This window comes from Zonotrichia leucophrys, chromosome Z, assembly GCF_028769735.1.
Source record: "Zonotrichia leucophrys gambelii isolate GWCS_2022_RI chromosome Z, RI_Zleu_2.0, whole genome shotgun sequence".
NCBI lineage: Eukaryota > Metazoa > Chordata > Aves > Passeriformes > Passerellidae > Zonotrichia > Zonotrichia leucophrys.
Window position 1 is genome coordinate 12,558,014 of NC_088200.1, and position 13,539 is coordinate 12,571,552.

General features: G+C 39.2%; 1 protein-coding gene across 8 annotated transcripts in view; it reads left to right on the plus strand.

Annotated features, from left to right (window-relative positions):
- Positions 1-13,539, plus strand: part of LOC135459660 (oncostatin-M-specific receptor subunit beta-like) — a 116,248-nt gene that overhangs the window by 76,569 nt on the left and 26,140 nt on the right. For 7 of the 8 annotated variants that reach the window (XM_064735892.1, XM_064735890.1, XM_064735897.1 and 4 more), the window contains 2 exons: positions 9,255-9,432; positions 11,189-11,303. The gene's annotated coding sequence lies outside the window, so the exon portion shown is untranslated. Of the gene's footprint in view, positions 1-8,861; positions 8,971-9,254; positions 9,433-11,188; positions 11,304-13,539 lie in introns of those variants that run through there. The other variant, XM_064735898.1, reaches the window with a different exon arrangement.

The following is a 13,539-nucleotide window of genomic DNA, read 5'->3' on the forward strand; positions in this document are numbered from 1 at the left end:
TAAATTATATATAGCCAGCCTTTTATACATTCATTGTGCATTCACACTATACCAGCTTCTCTGGTGGATTTATTATTAATTTGTAATTGATTAATTACCTATTCATCCACTAAATACACAGCCAAGTTTAAGCAAGTAATAGCATTATTTATGGTGTATAATTTAAATCTAGGCATCTCAGCTCATTGAAGATATAGGACATGACACAAATATACTTAAAATTACAAGATTTCTGCTCTCCAATTCCTGCCCTACAATTTCTTTAAATTTCACACATCCTAAGCCAGACTCTACATTTTGTGGAAAGGGGAAAAAGATAACTAATTAATTCTCAGGGTGGAAATTTGAATTTCTACTTCTGGCACGTCCACATAACACCCAGCTCTTTTTATTTTTCAAAAAAAATGCAGTAGGTTTTTCAACCAAGATGTTTCAACAATGTATAAAGAAAAGATCCCAACTGCTGGTGAGGTATCCCGAGTTGCATTTGAGAAAGCCTACCTTGTCTTTTGGAGCTTGATTCTACTTTCCACAGACTCTACTGAACAAGACTTTCAGGAACAAGAATGTTGAATACAGCAATTCAAAGCCGATACATGGAAAAAACCAAAAAACAAACATTTTTTTTTTTTCCATTTGCATTACTAATGGGCTTAAAAAGTCCTCTTCCAATTCATTTTATTGACTACTGAGAACTGACAAACAGGCTCATAAAGGTAGCACTACCATTTCAAGCTGCTACTGTCAGTCATTCATTCAGTTGAAAAACTCAGTTGTTTCTTGCAGGCCCGTTTGTTTTCTTAAACTTCAGTCCAAGTGACTTAGCAGTTTCTAGTAGTCATATTTAATGGACACTTGTTTAGAGCTGTCCCACCATCTCCAGCACTTGATTGGAAATCCCCCTGCTCATTTTAACTAACTAGCTAAGAAGCCTGAAACCATCTAGTTGCAGCAGCCCATTCAATTTCAGCCCATTCAACTAATTCAGATTTTTCGATGTGGTCTACAGTAAACATACCTTGAAACTGTGTGTAAAGCAAATAATTGTGCTTAGAATAGCACAGTATTAATTGGGGAAAGTGGAGCATCTATGTAAACAACCATTTTGTTGTAGCAAGCCTCACTTTCTACACTTACCCTGTGGAAAACAGTCCTTTGCCTCAGTCTCAGTTGTAGCCTATCTCGTTTTGTCAGTGGATTGTGGTGCCCCAGATCTCAGAAATGGTTTTAGGCTAGCCCCGTGCCACCAGAGGGATTTTGGAAGACAAGTGTCTTTGTGTCATCTCCTGCCAGCTGTTATCTACAAATGGAATGCTGGATTTGTGTCTGAAAGCACTACTGTTGAAACACTGGTATGATTTTTCCATCAGATACCAGGCAGATCTGTTCTTACAACAGTGTGAGGGCCCATAGAACAACAAAAATCTACAGAGAACATTATTTTCCTCCTTCTGAATATGTCCAACTCCATTATCCACTCAAAAAAAGCAGTTTTTTCTGGACACTGATATATAATGTACTGTATAAATGTCCTGAATAAGTGCCGTCTAATGTAACCATAAGGGTCATCAAGTGGCCCTACTACTGCTATAAATAATATTCTAATCCCACAGAGAGAAATACTGTGCTGCTTTTTCATCCTACCAAATTATCTCACAGAACAAAACCCCTACAAATCCAATAACAAAACAAGTACGTATAAACCATATTTGAGCACACAGTCTCAATATACAAAAGTGAACAACTATGTTGTTCCACACACCGTGCTGTTTACTCTTCTCTCCTGAAATGTTACATCACACTCTCCATGTTTTATTAGTCCAAGAACGGAATGAATTTTAACGCTTGACTTCGACGGGGACCGAGAATGTTTGCTTTTGATGTCTCTTTCTCTAGCCTACCACAAGATAGCAGCAGAGAGCTTCTCCCGAGGAAAGCTGATCTGAAAATAACACTGAATTGTCTCAAGTTTGGGCCCCAGAGAGTGCATGTTTCTGATGAGCCAGGAAACTACACAATTACATATCGAGGCTCTTAGGCAGAAGCTAATTTGCCTTCTGGAATCCTATCTACCTAACCATTAACCTGAAAGTCTGAATACACTTGGCATTTCTACACTCAAATTCCTTGAGGAGCTAGACTTCATGGGTACAGAATCGCTGCAGTGTCAGGAGCATGAAGCCTGCAAAAATGCTTTTGGGGTCAAAAGGTAAGTGTGGGGATTCCCAGGAAGCTCATTCTCAGAGTATGACTATTGCATGTTGCAAGTACTTGTCCTTCACATGAAGATGTTGAGACCCACTCTAAAATGCAAAGGCATGCAGTCCTTTTATAATAGCCTACTGACCAGACTGCTCAAGCTGAAAAGTAAAGAGAAGGACTCAATTCCCTCCTCAGCTGGAAGAAGTTCAAATGCATGCTTGGAATGACCCCAAGGAATGACTGAAGGCAGAGATTTAACAGTAGTGTAAATGGATACAGCCACTGCCCTCTATTTAAAGCTGTCAACTCTTCAGAAAGACACAGAGGCATGTGGCCTGGAGAGACTGACTATTTGTGCCTCATCCAGGCCAGTGGGACAGAATAGTTCTGTGACATGATTAGGCTGCAATTTATCTACTCAAAGGAGAACCCAGGACTTTTAAAGATTCTTGGAAGGTGCTGCTCTTTAAACCACAATCTCAGTGGTAAATAAGTGCCTAAGTGATGTAAGTTGTTATCTGTTAGTAATGAATCTATTATCTTGCACTGCTGAACCCAACTGCATTTCTAACAACACTACAAAATTTTAACAGCTTTAGTTTCCAAGTAAGTTAGGCAGGGAAAAAGATTAGAGACTGCTGTTAAATTGACGTACATAAATTTGGCTTATATGACATTTTGGATGAAGGACTACAGACAAAAAATATTACAGTGAATTTTTTTTTAAGTTTTTGAGCTGGGTTTAAATATTTCAGCATAACAAAGCTACAGACCATCCACTTGACATTTGGGGGAAAATAAAACATAGAGGTTCCACAGAATCAGTGAACTTCATGTTTCTCAGTGTTCACCGCCAAACCGGGCTTTGTGAAAAAAAGCAGGCCTGACATAATTTAGCAATATAGACCATAATTTAGACAATATAAACCATGTATATAGATAAAAAGACATTTGAAGTTACTTTTTAATTCTAAGTTGTTACTTCCTATATTTCACTGCTTTTTCATCTAAATAGCAATCTTTTACAATAGGGATTGTTGGGCAATTATTATTTAAAGACAAGTAACTGATGATTTCTTCTTCATTAACCCCATAACTTATTTATGCTACTGTGATTTTAATTCTTTAGAAGAAACCTACACTTGTTACTTATTAGTTAAGATCATATCAGATAATACAAATATAACACCTGCACCCTCTCTTGTCAGGAACTACAATTATTACTTGATCAAAGAGGTATGCCTGGAGGAGAGACTGTTGCTGCAACCACACAAGTTTGTGTACAACAAACTGCAATTTGATACAAGATCAGGCTTTGCCCTTTACAGTGATCTACCAGAACCACAATGGAAATGCCTATAAAAAGCTCAAGCGTTATCTGTGTATGGCACACAGGATTCACCTACTAAACAAATGCAAACAATAAGACTATTTCTGCCTCCTACATTTTGTAAGACAATTTAGATTGCATTGAAGAATCCTAGCTTGACTCCAAGCTGAGAGCCTATTGAGAAATAAAGAGTACTAGGCCTATGCAACATAGCTGGACAGTTTCAACAGCTCCTCTGAAGCTGTGGAATGAACAAAATTACTTCCAGAGAAACTCCATGAATATTTATGAAAACCTCTTAGCATTCTGGATGCTCTAAAATGTACATCTGAAATTGTTCAGTGCAATTCAGCTCAATAACTTTTCTCTGAACTCTTTCACTCTGTAGAGTACTTCGGCAACTTGTGATTAAATAGAAATTGTTATTAGGTAGGACTGAAATCATATATGAAGAACATTGTTTATGGAAGACAGTGGTTTGCTTTACTTTGGGTTTGGAAGTTGCCACTGTGCATTCTGAAAGCAATTAGCAGTGGCATGGAGCTAAAAAGAAACAGTAGTGGAGTTCAAAACACCTGTCTGGCTGTACCCAGCCAACAATCTGTCTGATAAAACAGAAGATGGCCAAGGTTTCCAAATGACGTGAAGATATGAGGGATCACAATCATATCAGAAAACAGGATTAAGATTCAAAAGCATCTTGACAAGATAAAGAAATGGTGTGTCAAAAGGGAAAGAGCAATGTTGTAGTGTTAAGCAGAAATAGTTAAACAAGGAAAGGGTCGGCAAGACAAAAATGATCTGTGACTTATGGAACATAACAGGTAGATCTTAAATAAACAATGTCTCCTTCTGAGGAAACAGCAAACATAGAGACAAAGATAGGAACAGAAGTGTCACCTGAGAGTAAATACAGTGTTAATAAGGCTCCTGTTAAAAGAAATGCTGTGTCCATCAATTCTCGTTTGAAACTGGACTCAAGAGACATGTGAATAGCAGTGAACACAATCAACATTCTGTAAATCGTGGAAAGAATTTAGTTTGTTTAACCTAGAGACGCCTGAGGGGGTCCTATTATTAATCTTCAATGCTTCAAAGGCTGCTGCAGAACAGGAAATAATAACTTGGTCTCTATTAGTTTGCAGGCCGAGAGCAGTGGGTATAAAGACCTACTAAGCCTTTCCGAAAAAGAGAACTTTTTATCACTATTGTGAGATTTGAGCCAGAAGCTGTCCTTGAAGGCAGTGGAGCTTCTGGGAACAGGAGACTTTAAGAAAAAAACTTGAGAATCAGGTGGGGTTCATCCTGCTTTGGGGCTTAAGATGACATCTTTCACAGTATTTTGAATATTAATTTGCAACCAAAAGAACTTCAGATTTTTATCTAAATTACTAGATTTTAATAAGAGAATCAACACCTCTACTAAACTGTGCAGAAGCTCATGCATATGATTACTAATTAACTGGAATCAGAAACTCTTGAAATACAAGTATTTCTGCTTTACTTTAAACAATGCAGTAAAGTCTTTCATTACACTGGTTAATGAGGAACATTAAACTACCATTAAATTTTTCTTGTTTCAAGTCTTTGATTCAGTGCCTGACAAAGGGAACTGTGTTTTGTACCATATGTTTGCAGATTTTTTTGGTTTTCCTTTGAAATGGTCCTGTTAACATAGATAGCATTGTTCCAATGGCTTACTTTCTTCCTGAAGGGTGGAGAAATAAGAAAATTACCTTTTTATTACTCATAAGGGGCAGATTTACTACATCATGTAATATATGGGTACAAATTATTAATATACCAACTTCAGTGGTAGATTTTGCAAATCATGCAAGTAAGTTATGTAGCATTACAAGAACATTATGTTACACAGATGTCAGCAGAGAAAAATTAGTTTTCGATGCCAAGAAGCTACAAACACTTGACATATAAAAGAGGAAATATTTTATTTTAGGACCAGCTTACACTCAAATATGAAAAATAAAGAACTACCACCAAAGGTATCAGCAAAAGTGAGTTTATTCAGATATGTTGTAAAAATGACACTTTTACAACACCATTCAATGGCAAGGTTCACTGTGTTCTCTTGGACAAAGGACATAACAGTGATTCAAAGCTACCAATACAAAAATTTCCTGCATTATAATACTAGATTATGCATGGTATCTGTCAGTTACTGAGCACCAGCTGTTGGTGGGATGTCTCTCTGCTTTGATGACCAGACTCAAGAGGTGTCCCTGCTCAAGGGACATGCAAACAGCAGCGTATGAGAGAGAGCTTGAAAAATGTTCATTTTGGCTGACATATTTCTGGAATAAAGTGGTTGCCTGGTAGTCGAATTACATGCAATGGGAAGTATACCTGTGAGATTCCTTGCACCCACAACTTTCTTTGTTCCTAGATAAGTGAGTCCTAGAAAAGCTACCTGCTATTCATGTGTTATTTACATTACCAGCGAGCCAAGCTCATATGCATCAATGCTCACCTCTTTTATATTTTTATAGAATGGACTGGAACTAGAGAAGTTCTTGCCCTGGTAATGCCCTGGTCTTTACCTTCTTTGGAGCCTGTAATAGCTACCATTAGTTTGGTTAAGGAATTGAGTACATTTGTCACACTTGGTCAGCTTGTTTAGACATTTTAGCCAGACACAGATACTCAGCAAGAAGAATACACATAATTGAAAATAAAGCAGTTGGTTATGGCTAACAGAGAGAAGAGCTAGCTAGAGTTTCATGAGCCTCTAGACAAAGCATTACTATACTCACCACTAATATTAAACTACCCAAGAAGTCTTTGCTGAGCAGGCAGGCATGAGCCAAAAGGGTAAGGGTCAGTTCCCATGGCTCTCTGGAGAGGGATCCCAGCATTTCTAACTTGCAGTCTTCCTTTAACACATAAGACACAACACAAGGGCTCACAACTAGTCTTCAGCCGACTGTCTAGCTTGACCAGGCTTCCCACATCACCTTTATGATTTTACAACTTTTTTCATGCTGGTACTTTTGCTCTGAAATCCTTGAACGTCAACAATCTCATGTCCACAGCCCTACTCTCAAAACCTCTACAGATGGCAGACAGTCATAGCAGTCTGGATCAAGGTCCAGCAGGTGTGTCATGCCAGAGGTGGGTTTTGGATACATGTACACAGCCAACAAAACACCCAGGAAAGTGAGGTGAAACTCAGAGCTGTTCTTACAGACACAGACGGTGCCACGTTGGATTGGATGCCTTCTAGGTCTTTCCAAACTACATTGCTATAAGCTGGTGTATATAGAGAAGTTTGGTACCTGAGTTTGGTACCTTGGGATTTTAAATTCTCTAGGTTCCGTGACACTTGACACACTGAGCTTCCAGGCTCTATTTTGTGGATTTACCTTCATTCTTCTCTTTGTATTTCAGTTTTCCTGCTCAAATATCAGGAACTTGACAACTTGCTTTTTGAAACACTTTCTGACCAAGCATGAAATTCATTACAGACATTATTCAATAACTCTTTAGGGCCTTTTTGGTTTTAATTAGTAACTTGAGCATTATTTCTAAATAGCAGTGAATTCATATGTTCATAAGGATGCATCCACATGATCCTATAAGTTCCAGAATGAACAATGTAAGCTAATACATTGTTCATTCTGGAACTTATAGGATCATGTGGACCAGTAAAAGCATAATCGGAGACTGTTGCTGCTACCCAAACATAGAGGCAATAGAGAATTCTTCAACCCCTGCCACAGCAGGATTGAAATGATTCAGAAAATGTTAAATATATTGATAGATTTTAAAACCCCTAGAGACCTAAAAGAATAAGTATTTTCAAACAGATCAGAGTGTTCAAAGCACAAAAAATGAGTTATTATCTTTAATATAGTGTGTGCAAAGATTTTCTTCTTTTTGTTTTATTTATTGTACATAATTAAACATCTATTTTAAATATGCAATTGATAAATTTCCATAAAGCTTTAATTATGCTGTCTAGAAATGTTAGAAGAAAGAACTTAATAGCATATTACAGAGACTTGTTAACAAACATAAGAAAAAAGAAAAGCTAAAATTTTGGCATCTAACCATAGACATCTGTGATTTGCATTTTCAGTAAAACTTAGCAATTAGCCGACCTTTTATGTCAGGTCTGAATTCTGAAACAACAGCAAATGTCCAGCTGTGGTGTCTCCAGACCACAGGCAGGGAATGAAAAATGAGTGACCCTCTGTGAAAAGTTCAGTTTATATGACTCACAAAACATGCACATGAACTGCGTGAAAGAAATAGATGCAACTATTCAGAAGAATAGTTCTAAAGAATAAAACTATCCTTTGACTGCAAATTATTTGCTTGACTAAAAAGCAAAAGCGTTGTAAGAAAATGGAACTCCTGACTAAGGAACAGGATGTTACTTGGCAGAGGGAAGTATGAGACATCCCTGAAATACAATGAGGCAGGGAACAAATGGCTAGATAGCAGTACAGAAGAGAAGGATCAAGGTGCTGAAGTGGACCACAAGAAAAGTGTAGGTTATCAAGAAGTATAAGACAGCCTATAAGGCTGAAAACTTTGCAGATCACATGTCCCTGATGAAAAGCAACCAAGCTTCAAGAAGAGACAGAAGACCTCTTTTATGAAGAGGTGTTACAAACTGAAAAAAACTTTCACCATGAATGTCCTGGAAGGGATGAGCAACAACCTTAAACAAAACTTTCTCATGGCTACATCAGAAGATGTAGCCAGGCAGCTTTTGGCATACTGTACCTCTCTGAATGAGGGGACCCACAACAGAAACATGGTCAACTCCTGGTTTCCCTTCGTGTTTTATGTGATTTTTTGGGAGTGAACAGTTTGCTTTGTGAGCCATAGCCTTAGCTGACGAGGTTTCTGTGAGGGATTTCCTCAGACAGCAGTACTGTGGCACGGCACCAGGCTGGTTACGGCCTGGTCCGAGCCCCGCTGCGGGCACCCGGCACCTCCTCACTCCTTCCGCCCTGGCGGCCAGAGCGCCCGTCCCCGCTCCTGGAGACACAGGGACCCTGGGGCCAGGGCACCAGAGGAGAAGGCGGCTTGGGGACATCACTCCTGCCCGCTGGGGACCGGGCAGATCGGAACGTGTCCATTCTCTGTCCCTCTCGGTCCTCTCGGGTACCCCTTCCCGTCCCCCTGTCCCTCTCGGCTCCCCCGAACCCTGCGGCCCTGAGGCGCCTCGAGGAGGGGGCGGCCCGCGTTCTGGCTCTGGGAGCGCAGCCAAGGGAACGGGCCGCGCTTCCCGGAGCGGGGGAGAAAGTTCCGAGAAGCGGCTCACCCGGCTCCTCGAGGTGGGAGGAGTCGCCGCCCTGCCCGGGGAGGGGCGGCCGGGCCGCTTCCCGGCATTGACCGTGGGGGCCGGCGGGTTCGGACCTGCGGGGACCCCGCTGACGGGGCCGTGAGGGAGCTCCCGGCGGCTGCAGGTGAGTGATGCCCGTGTCTCCCCGTCACGGCAGCTCCCCGTCCCTTCAGTGACCCCCCCGTCCTTCAGATCCCCGTCCCTTCAGTGACTCCCCCCTCCTTTCCCTCTCCGTCCGCGGGCGTCCCGTCCGCCCTCGCTGAGGGGAGCTCTGTCTGCCCCGTGAGGAACACCCACCTCTGCACTCCGGTACTTGTTTTGAAGTGGGCTGTGGAGCTTTTGCTTTGAAATTTAGCACTTCTGATGCCCTCTCCACCCTTTGCCCGCCCGTTCTCCCGTGTTTTGCAGGCACAGGGCTGGAGCAGCATCTCGTACAGCATCTCGGACCTTCGGGAACCCGCCAGCATCGTCGCATACCCATGAATTTGAGGCGCTTCATGACCGTCTAGTCTCCTCTGCTTTCAGGATGCCACTGCTTAGCTACAGCATAAAAGTTGCTGATTTCACTTGAGCAAAAATTACCTAGGTGGGTAGTGGGTAAAATACCGCGTGGGATGAGGATGCTGCACTTGCCAGAGGTGATTCGGGTTCGGTTTCAACATCCCCTGTAGCATCTGTTTCAAGAAAGTGTTGACGTGCTCAGAAATGTGAGCCCAGACCTTTAAATCCTGCATGATACAGAGAAAACTTATTGCTCCCACTTTCTTTTAAGCAGCTAAAATCCATTGCTTAATCTCAAGGCCCTTTAAGTAAACTAGAAAACATAAATTCTAGTGTGGTTCCTGAAGTTTTTGGAGTTTGACTATTTTTTGCGTAACGTTGTTGCCTCTCCTTTTATCTAAATTTTGCATGTGTGGACCAAACTCCAGCACAATATAGATCCTAGCAGAGTTACAAGTAGATAATGCTTGATAATTAACTTCTCTACAATTCTCTACAATTGCTGACATTTCTGATGGGGCAGTAGTTTTACCAAGTTCATAAATTGCTTTGTAGTTTTAGATCCCATTTCCTCTCTTTCTCAACTGCTTTTTTGGTTGCATTCTTGTCTTTGTGGGAACCATGCAATGCATGTTTTTCTATTTTGGCAGAGATTTTCAGAAAAGCAACAGCATGCATCACAGAGCTTTCTGTTTATCTAAACACTGGAGCTAAAACTACCCCTCAGTGGTCAAATCATTACATGTGTATCAGACCTTAATTATAGAAATTACTTTCTTTCTTATGTAGCCTTTTAAATTTGTTGCTCAGCCATTAAATTACAAAGGCTTATTAGGAGCTTTCAGTGTCTAATACACAGATGTATTTTGTGTACTAAGTGTAATTGAAACCACCTTTAAAATTACTTGGGAGAAAAAAGCAAGTACAAGGACTAAAGGAAAGATTCATCCACTTTAGAATGTGGTATCTCAGATACTCATTTTCTTATTAGCATTCAGGATTGTTGACAATCATATTTTCAATTTTCTACATAAACTGTGATTTTTGTTTCAGTTTTCATTCCATCTATTTACCTTAATGTTTGGGATTAGTTAGCCTAACTGTGCTCTGCTTACTTTCTAGGGGTGTCTCTTTGTGGGCTGTAGATAGAGTTTATTAGATTTTGGCCCTAAAATGTCACTTATGTTAGCAATGTTGTGTTGTGGGGTAGAAACTTGGACTATGATTCTGATCCTCAGTTACTTTATGAAGTAGAGGATATAACAACATAGCATGAACAGTGTTATGTATTATTACTTGATTTGCCTCGCTGACAGTCTTCTTCCATGTCTGCTTTAGAAAAACTTGCTCAGTCCATGGTTCAGTTCATGAGCAGGTATCCATATCTAATATTTAGGTACTCTCCATTAAGTAGATTGTGTTTTGCAACTGAAAACATTCTTTTTTTCTCAGCCTGTGTACATTCTCAGATTCATTTAAGGATTTGGCTTGTGCCTGGCAGCTGATTTAAATAAGCAAAGCAAAGGGCACTGAGAAAACAAAGTTGTATTAAGTATGATTTTAAATATGTGCCTTGCAAGATTGCTACAAAACAGATTAACTCTGCAGTCAGCTTTGACTAGATGCTCATAGCAGGGTCTTCTTTTCCTGACACACACAGGTTCCAGGTGCTGCAGCATGTGCATTGTATAGCTCCAGCTCCTAGTCAATTGAATTTTGGTGCTTCAGTGACTTTGAAGTGGTGTTTGATGAAATGTCAGTCTTTGGTGGGTTTACTAGTAAATAATGAGAATTTCTTTTTAATTTCATGCATGGCATCACAAAAACTTTGGCTTGGACAGGACTTTGGAGATCGTGTAATCAGCCTTTAGATCTGAAGGAGAAATCATCTACCTGGAGATATTTATTTAAAATATTCACAGACCATCTACTTAAGGAAATTTAATTTTCTCAAAGGTAATTTACTGCTGTGCTGCCTCCACTTCTTGAGTGACTCCTCTTTAATTGTGTTTAATCTGAACAATTCCTGTTGCCGCTGAATATTATTTCAATTGTTGTCAGTTCTCCAAAATAATTCTGTTCTATTTAAGTATCTATCAGTGCTGATTAATTTCAGGATAGGCAGGGGAGTCCCAAATCCCTCTGTATCAGTTTTGTCACATCCCAGGTTACATTTTTCCAACAGGACAATTATAATTAGACTATGAAGTTATGATTTAAAAAAAAAAAACCAAAAAATAATAAAAAACCCCAACTAGTGTTTTAGCCTGCAGCCTGACAAAACCGAGTAAGTCTGCTTTATTTCCCCCAGAAATTTTGAGTTTTTATTAGAATGGAAAGAATGTACACTAAACATGAAAGCTTTGTTACTCAGCTAGCTCCTTAGTCCTGGCAGATCATTAGATGCCAAACTGACTTCAACTTGCTGCTCATCATCTTGCCTTTTCTGGCTATGTGTCTTCATTCCCTTTGTTGTTCTATTTGCACTTTTGGCAAGGATGTTGTTAATCTATTACCATGGTTTTGCTGTTGTTACTTTTTTTATTAAATTGGTAATGTATTTTGTAGAACTGTAGCCAAGACAGACTTATGAATGATGATTTTATAAAAGTACTTAATTATTGATAATACAGTATAAGTGCTTGACATTTGTTGGTGGTAATTATTATGTGTGATTAATTTGTAAGTCACAGGCAGATATTTCTGAATAAAGAGGATTTAATTAAAAATACTGCTCTTATATTAAGGACCCCATTTCTTTCTTGTCAGCTAGTGTTTCGTTTATTTAAAATTACTTCATATTCTCTTTTGTTAGAGAATTCTAGGACTTTTCTCATGAAAACTGATTTGTTACCTATAATTGCACATATTACACCATTTATTTATTATGCACTATTAAACTAGATTACTAATATACCAAATAGTGACAACCATTGTCACTATCCAAATAGTGACAATATGATTGTATTTTGGTAATCACTTATTATATTACAGTATAGCAGCAGAAGGCTTTTACATCTAGGCTGTGCCACTAGTGAACTGGTGGTGTAAATGATTAACTGTTAGTTAAACTAGGCTCAGTTTCATCACAATAGCTGAGAATTGTTCTTAAGAGCATTAAAAAGTTTGGATATATTTTCCAAATAGGAAGTAACTTAAACAAGTATTCTAATATGTAAATATTCCACAGTGCCTTCCCACTGTTTTTAATGTTGGATTTAAATGATTCTTAACCAATGGTGCAAAGTTTGTGTGTCCAACCCCAAAGATATTTACAAAATTAGGAGTCTTGCAGTGCCAGATTTTCATCATGCGGATATAATTAAGCCAGGAGATATGCTGCAGAGAGTTGCGTCCTTTGACTTTGAAAACAGATTTAGTTTCACATTTTTCCTGGGGGGAGAGAGGGGAAAGAGGTTTGTAAGATTTGGCTTTGTAATTTAATATCATTTCATACAACTTGAAAAACAGCAATCTGCTGAAGGAGTTCCCAGAAGTTTTAACATGATCTGCCTTGGAAAAGGTTTTTGTGTCATTTACTTACCACTCTTTTCTCTATATTGTCTTGTTTATTTCAGGCAATACAGAACCAATTATTCTCACTTTTAGGTGCTAAAAAACCTTGGAAAACAAAAAAAAAAAAATTTCCCTAAATCGATTTTTGGAATAATCTAATAGTTGCATGTGAATTTAGCCTTACTTCTCAAAAATATTTAAATTCTTCATACATGGTGATCTTAGTGTTACATAAATACTTCTGAGGATATTTGTTTAGTGGCAGGAAAGACTGCAGAAACTTATGCATTAGGCAAGACAACACTCAGCTGGTAAATATGGGGGTCTGTAGGTGAATCATTTGACCTCACAAGGAGAAGTTTGGGCACACTGCAGCAAGGGTGCTTGTTGTGTGCATTGAGCCCTGGGTTGCAATGCTGCATGCAGGACTGTTCTACAGTGTTCATGTGACCATTAGAAACACATTTTAAAAAAAAGTTTGAAGTCGTTCTTTTTATCCTTTGGAGGAATTCAGAGCTTCGCAAAACCATGTAAATTTATTAAACTTATTAGACCTAAGAGTCTGCAGCTCTGAGGCATTAAATCAGAAGTTTTCTGCTAGAAATAAATTCTATAGTGAATTCCTTGCCTTTCTGAAATCTGTAAATGTTCTGTTCTTAGCTTTAGTGGGGACAGG